Source organism: Triticum dicoccoides, chromosome 2B (genome assembly GCF_002162155.2).
Source record: "Triticum dicoccoides isolate Atlit2015 ecotype Zavitan chromosome 2B, WEW_v2.0, whole genome shotgun sequence".
Taxonomy (NCBI): Eukaryota; Viridiplantae; Streptophyta; class Magnoliopsida; order Poales; family Poaceae; genus Triticum; species Triticum dicoccoides.
The window spans coordinates 351,676,673-351,684,591 of NC_041383.1; the positions used below are offsets into that span (position 1 = coordinate 351,676,673).

Consider the following 7,919-nt stretch of genomic DNA (forward strand, 5'->3'; position numbering starts at 1 on the left):
CCATATGCTACCTAGCCGAGTCCACGAACAATTATGTGTGTGGCCCGTCCGGAGTACAATATGAAGCGGCAGGGACTGCATCCATCATACGTGTTTATCACAAATGGAGAGATTTATCCATTCCTACTATTTCAAATTTCTTTGCATGCATGATTTTTTTTATTGAAGGATAGTATCGATGTTGTCTTGGGCTCGTAGCCCTCCAGGTGGCATCAGTTGCCAAACAGAGGAGAGATCAGTAGGAATCGAAACACTGAGGATTGACCAAATCACAACAACGAAATTGCGGTCGTTTTCATGTGTACATGGTATGGTAGGTCATAGCATTGCCGAAGCGGACTAAAATTCAGGAGAACAGGTGAGAATAGAAATGATGTAAAGTTAGGTGTGGATTTAAAATGGGCATAAGTAGTATTTCAGTAGAGCTGTATCGGAGTGCACAAAGGGTCAATAATTGCAATACTAATTTACTCAAAGAAGAGCTGCACAATTTACTCAAGTAAAGGTTGCTCAATTTTGTTGTCAGAACAGACTGTAATATGATTGTTGGAATTATATGATGATGCGTACACACCTTCACAATTATAACTCTATAACGATGCAAAAAGGAGGAGCAGTTGTAGTATTAAGTTACTCAAGGAAGAATGGGTTAATTCTATCATCGGAATAAACTGTAATAGGATGGTGCATATTCTGTAAACCTTGAATGGGGTGCATAGTACCTTCCAGCGCCTATTAGCATCAGGATGTAATAAGGCGAGAGAAAAATGGTTGTAACTATCTTTTCCTTGTTCAAACATTTGAGAAAGCTTGGAGAATCCGCCCTGCTACCATTTACTCCAATGTTTTCCTTTCCTTCTTTTGCAATAGAAAATCCTACTTCCTGCCAATATGCTGCTAGGATATGCTGCTAGGGACTGCTCAAATTTCTTACCAATATGCATATTGAGAAATTCAAGACACTTAGGGTATTAATTCAAATCCTCTAAGATAACAATGAAGTATAATGTATCTTTGAAAATATATACTCGAGCATGCATATTTTCTTATCTTATTCGGGTAGCATAGAGACAAATGGAGTAAGGTCCAAATTCAAACACGGAGTGGTTTGAAACAATTTGTGTTCCTTCAATCAATATCATTAAGTTTTAGAAAGCATTTATGGTAAGAATCACCTAAAAAATGTGTCATTTGGGCACCATTTTCAACTATTTATGCATATGATAGTTACATAGACAAATAAAAGCGGTCACTCCCATAGTTAAAATACACCTACCATAAATAAAATCATGTTTCATGCCTTACTATGGAAATGCATTATCTGTAATGACAACACTACTCCCTCTGTATCAAAATATAAGACGCTTTCTGGCCAAAAAGCCCAGAAAGCGTGTTATATTTTGATAGAGGAAGTACAAAATTTTAAGGATCAGAGCAACAAAAAATTTTGAAAATTCAAATATCGCAGAGGTTGATAAAAGCAAAATTTTAGCATATACATACATGATATATCACATACAAAATTGAGATACGCTGCAGGTTGATTAAAGCTCACCTTTAGCATATATATACATGACATATCACATAAAAAATTGAGATATACTGCAGATAACCCATTACATACATCAGTGTCCATCCTATGGGTTCTACTTTGCTGTCACACGAACAGGAAAGTTGGTCTGGTCGCACTCCTTGTACGACTTGACTGCATGCCTTGAGCTCTCGAGTACTCGCTTAAGGTGCCCCTAATAGTCTTGTTCCGGGCACAAAGAAGCTCATCAGGGCAGGGTTTTTAACACTGATAGTGCCCGTTGGCCTGGCTCCACCAGGTCTTAACTCCTGCAGTGGCAAAGGTGAATAATCCTCTCCATTACTGAAAAATATGTGTTGAGCACTCAAGTCAATAGCATCATTTCTTCAACGGAAAAGAAGTGTCCAGCATATCTGCCACTACTTTTTCCTGAAGATGCCACTACCTATTGTGAAGTTTAATATCAGAGGACCAATACCTATTTCAAACTGCAAAAACCGAACACCGACAGAAACCAATGATATTCAACTATCTAACAATCACGAGTTAAAAAGAGGAATGCATGAATATGGAAACATCTGCACGATTTGAGTACAGTCCAAAGAAAACTTACATATGTATGCATAGCTAGCCATATGGAGCTGTAAACCAAGACAGAGGGGCCGCCCAAGGCATAGCATCAGACAGTTACAAAGGAACACAAAGGAACACTAAAGAGAGAAAATAATAAAAACAAAGGAAGCTTATGCAAATACACAAAAGCCCATGGCTTCCAAACACTGATCAAGAAGCATCAAAATTAGTACACCGGCCAACCTACATGCATTGTTAAACCTGAGGTAGAGAGCATCAATCTATTCTTCGAAGAAGAAGAGTGTAATGTACTTTAAGAAAATTGACAGTGGGACAATGTAGTACAAATAAATGTTACGGTGGCAACTCTTCCCTTCTCTCTAGCTCTATTCTGAACACAACACAATGATCCACACCTATTCTAAACAGTATACTGAAATCTGAATTTAGTGGGCGGCATATATGTATAGACAACATAGCCACTCCAACTTCAAAAAAATCGAGCTCCAACTCCACAACACATATTACCATTATACAGAACCAATTTTCGTACCACCATTCTGGCCTTACCGTCACGTGGCAACCAAACTGATCCTCATTTTTTATTTAAAAGAAGCAACTACTCTACTGACCCTTCATAGGGACAACTCACTTAACCGGGTGGTCAGCCAAACATTTTGTGCCTGCTGCAATCTTCAAGTATATATTGTAACTAACTAATTTGTTGATACTAAGAGATGTAAAAAGAAACTAGAGTAGACAAGGTTTAAATATTGTACCAGTCAGCAAATCTTCACGCTCTGTTTGGAAGAGCGTCGGATGGATCCAGCCATCTCTGGCCAGAGATGCACCTAAGTCCGACCTTACAGACCCTTTTCTTCTCCTCTCGCCTCCTCAGACATTAAAAATATTGCATATTAAATTTCTTATTTAGCAATTGAAAGCATAAGGAAAGCTCGGTGAGAATTGAATAACTTCATAGAAATAAATAAGTGACAACTAAATGCGGCGCACAACCAAGGCAAAAACTTCTTGATTTTTATGCCTTATTTTCACTGACGGTGATGCTTACTTTAGTGTAGCCCTGAGTGAAAAAGAAAATAAACTTGTGCCTTATCGATCAAAATATCACTACCTAGACCAGTGGTCCAAACAAAATCACCTCTATGGACAAAAGACTCCAATGGATAATTGACTGTAATGTGTGTGATGAATCATGCATATCTAGCTCTAAATTAGCATGTCAGGAAACAAATCAACAAATGAAAGGCAATATTTCTCAGGGGATAAGATGCATCTTTCACATCTCAGTTAAAAAAGCCCCAACATCACCAGTAAAAGTGTTTGTCTTTGGTTCAGTACACAAAACATTGAGAGAAATATCGTAACAAAATACATCAAAACAACATGTTGCATCTTGAATAATAAAAGTTATCTACCCAGGTCAAAAAAGTTATCTACCAAATGTTTCTCAACGAGACCATCTTTCTGATACATTTAGATCAAACCCCATGTGTAGTGGGTGCAAAACTGGTTGCAAACAAAGAGCCTTACGTGAATGTGAAACGATGCTTAGCGTGAGCCACCTAGCATTCTGCCTCGACAATTGATCTGCAAAGGATCTTCACAGAAGAGAACATATTAGAGAGAGAGAGGATTAGGCGAATTTATACAACAAAGCATCTACGGCAATGTCATCACACTGCCAGTTTCAATTCACGCAAAAAAATTGACAATTCAGTCAACAAATAGCTTTAATTTCTCATGATCATAGTTGATTTCATAATCTAGTCCACCATGTTGATGCTCTAAAGATCAATTGAAAAAGTTCATTTGAAAGGGTTATTTTAGACTACATAACTTGAAACGGTGTAGCAATTAGTACTACAGCAAACCGAATAGTAACAGACGAAATATAAACAAAGAAGTGCAATGCCCATTTCCTCGTGGTGGTATTCCTCAGTGTAACCTACAAACCAACCATGTTACCTATTTTTGTGCTACATATAGACTGAAACCAAGTAAGATAATGTAACCTGACAAGAAGTACAATATAGTTGATTTAGAAATTGAGAACTGGCCATTCCAAACAAAAAACAACATTGCTAGTGCTACAAAAATTGATGCATGTACACAAGCAAAACTATCACAGGTCAACATCTTTTTTAAACAATTTGGGGAACCAAAAGCTTTTACTGTAATGTGCAGAAGACACAAAACATGCAAGCCTGGTCTCATTTTATTGATGCACAGGTAGATGCCACATAGTCAGCAAAATGAGATGCAACAAAGTTCTTAATCTATAGAGCAGAGACATGTGGAACTGGTACTTACATGTTAGCTTCCATGAAGTTGAAAACATAAAGCCAAGACCAATAGCTGTGGTAGTCAGATTACGTATTGCTTCTGAAAGGTTTGTTGTAGCGGCATTCTTTATAATTTGGGTATCTTTAGAAAGCCTCCTTAAGAGCTTTCCTGTTCTAGTCACGTCAAAGAATGCTATTTCCTGTGGGGGCACAAGACATGTGTGGAGACTTGATAATAAGAACACAAATATATGGAAGACCAAAACAAAGCTATCACTCAGTGGAAATCCAAAAACTGCACTGGGCAATGTCATCAAAAAAGTCACACCCCACCGACCATCATATTACAGCATACTATAATTTTGCATTTTCAGTGTTTCGATCGTTCATACATATATCATCTACAGTGCAGTTCTCCAAAAATAGACCGAGTTAATCATTCTGTTATATAAAAAGACCAAAATCACTACTGCCAAGTATCCACGCTCGGACTAAAAACATCAATCAATAGCTAATCCCTGAATACAAATCGTAATCCGACGAAACCAAAACACCGCATCACCAAATATGGAGATATGAAGACTAGAAGGGAGGCGGATGCCGAATGGTACTTGTAAAAGTCGACGGACTTGCTAGCTCAAGGAGATCATGGCTAAATGCACATAACACACACACAACAAGCAGGGTAGGAGGACCAGGGAGAGCAGGGATTCGTAGGAAGTTACCTTGCCGGACGGGAATCCTGGCGGCAACGGTGGAGCTAACTCGCTGCGGCGACGGAGGTGACTCGAGGTGGCGGCCAGGGCGACTCCACGTGGAGGCTAGGGAATTCAGGTGGCAGCAGCGGCGAGGCCATGCGGGCGCCCTCGATCCAATCCACTGCCCTGCTCGTCAATCGAGCGAATAGGGTTAGGAGTGGGTTTCTCCCGGACTCCGGTTGAGTTCCATCGCTGCGTATCCCCGACGTGTCGATGGCATCCCTTACGGCGCATCGAGGACGGCGGCCTTGGAGAGGAGTGACGAGACGAGGTGGAGGGGGTGCGGGATCGAGGGCGGCGACATGGGAGAGATGGGAGCAGGGAGGAGACGAGGCGGAGTGGGCGCGCGGGCTTGACGAGAAGGGTTGACCCTTTTGCACGTTCCGCAAGACGAGCACGGCGCCCGAGCGGATGGGATCGGTGAATCCCGACTGCGACAAGATGCGCAGCCAATGCCACTGACGAACGGGACCAGGAGCAGCATCGGCCCACCCGTCATTGCTGTAGGACAGACGCGGGTGCATAAGTCGGGTACACATGCGTCGGCCTATCCCTGCGCAACTGCTCCCTGTAACGCACGACGCAGCGCGCGAGGAGCGGTTGTCCCGGCGCGTTGGACCCATAACGCGACGCGACGCGGAAGGCAACGCTCACATGAAAAGACCACAAACTTTAGACCAACGTGTGGTACTTAAGAGCAGGCAGGCCACTTGCAGTTGCACCAACGAGAGAACCAGAGGGGTGAGCGGGAACCAGAAACTGCTCAACACCACTGACGCGCGCACGCGGCACGGCAGGAGAGGCCGCTCGCTTACCCAAAAAAGGCAACCCAGCCAACCAGATTTTGCCCGATCCCACAGGTCATTCCCCGCCCACAACTCACCACGCGGTCAAAACAGCAACGCTAGATTTCTAGCGATGATCCAACGGCTGCAAGCGAAAAAAGTTCTGTTTGACCAGTATCTAACAGCTGACAACGCTGCAAATCGAAGGAGAACCTGGGAGGCAAGTTGGCCAGCCTCTTTATTGGTTTAAATATGTATATAACCTGAAAGTTTGCAGTCGTCGGCTTCAGCCCCCTCGTGTATAATGCGAGGGTGTTCGGAAAAGCACTTGATCACACTTGACCCAACGTCTTGGTCCGTTAAGGAGGTGTTAGTGCGGTGAACTAGGCAATCGGACTATAGAGCTTTAACACCTTCACTTAGCCATAGGAGTTTGATGGTGGGGCTACTATATAGCCCCTGGTATGTCCGTTTCTATCCGAATACGGTGTGTTTACACACGTGACCGGGAAACCGGTCCTTCGTTAATGCGGAGGAATCGCGAAGAATCTGCTGAGTCATCGAGTGGTTGACCAGCTCCAGCCTTATCATGATAGTCCGTTTTCGGCTTTCTCTACTGAGGTGCTCGTCCGAATGAATGAGGTCACAATCGCAGTAGTTCTTCTTTGGCCACCTTAGCCGATAGAACGGAACATAGGTAGCAAGCACACGAGCCGGGCAAACCCAACTATTGACCAAAGACATGATTCGGAGCTGATGCATATAAGGCCAAAACTCACGAGGCCGAACACTCCCGAAGGTATTCGGACTTTTCAATATATAGCAAGCTGGGTACAGCCCCCGGTAATGAACCCTAAATTCAAGGCACGTGCTACGACTCGGCGTGAGGAGAGAGCGCCTCTGGTGAGAACATAGTTCTCAAAGCACACCGTTGGCTGCTTCTATAACATCCATTTTAGTACGGCGAATCGTAAGTTCGCGAATACTGCCGATATCTTTCCTGGGCGTTTTATATGCCAGGAGGGTATGAAACAACAAGAGATAATAATAAGAAAAAAGATTTACACAGGATCTTAATCTAAAGAGAAACCTTGAGATAGGGCCCTGCTTCACGTCTGCGCCTTTGTCTCCTTTGTGCAGTGTATCATGATGACCTATCTGTAAAAAAGAAAGAACCAGGCGAAAGAATCTGGTACGGCCGTGGGTATAGTTTGTTGGTTTTGATGAATCGTGAACTATAGCTTCTTGAGTCCGAATAGGGTCAAGCCGAACTATTGACTTCTTATGTGCAGGGTGCCCCCAGCGCTACCCAAGGAATTTTGAGTGTATATTTATGTATACGAGAAAACATGTACAGTCTTCTTATGGGGCGATCTGTGGGGGCAGGGCTGCTAAACAAGCTCAGGTTTATCTGAGCTTTTACATGTAGGTGTGTGCCGAACACGTTTGGCTGTGTCCGCGGTCTTGATGACCGATGAGCTGTTCGGCTTGAAATGGCCGCTTCATGCTTCGGCTACTAGACCCGCCGCATATTCTTCTGTACGGAGAGAACGCTCTGTATTTCCACTCACCGTAATAACACCACATGGTCTAGGCATCTTGAGTTAAAGATAAGCGTAGTGCGGGACTGCATTGAAACGGGCGAAGGCCATTCGTCCGAGTAGTGCGTGATAGCCACTTCAGAACGGAGCAATGTCGAAGATTAGCTCTTCGCTTCGAAAGTTACCAGGAGAGCCGAAGACGACGTCCAATGTTAGGGTGCCCGTGCAGCGGGCCTCTACGCCTGGTATTACTCCTTTAAAGGTAGTGTTGCTTCGCTTGATTGTAGACGGGTCTATCCCCATCTTGCGGACAATGTCCCGATATATCAGATTGAGACTGCTGCCGCCGTCCATAAAGACTTGGGTGAGGTGGTATCATGATGATTAGCATAGGCAAGTAAGATGCGAATGGACTCAAGTCTAGC

The 7,919-nt window shown here is 43.3% G+C and overlaps 1 long non-coding RNA gene across 3 annotated transcripts; it reads right to left on the reverse strand.

Annotated features, from left to right (window-relative positions):
- Positions 1 to 1,445: 1,445 nt before the first annotated feature.
- Positions 1,446 to 5,642, reverse strand: LOC119363683. Of its 3 annotated transcripts, none has more exons than XR_005174294.1 (4): positions 5,136 to 5,642; positions 4,439 to 4,610; positions 3,659 to 3,726; positions 1,446 to 2,994 (listed from the first exon to the last, which is right to left on the reverse strand). It is a non-coding gene; the product is annotated as an uncharacterized LOC119363683 (long non-coding RNA). The 3 variants fall into 3 exon arrangements; XR_005174295.1 differs by having other exon boundaries at positions 1,446 to 2,172; positions 2,884 to 3,726; positions 5,136 to 5,562; XR_005174293.1 differs by having other exon boundaries at positions 1,446 to 3,726; positions 5,136 to 5,584.
- Between the last annotated feature and the right edge of the window lie 2,277 nt (positions 5,643 to 7,919).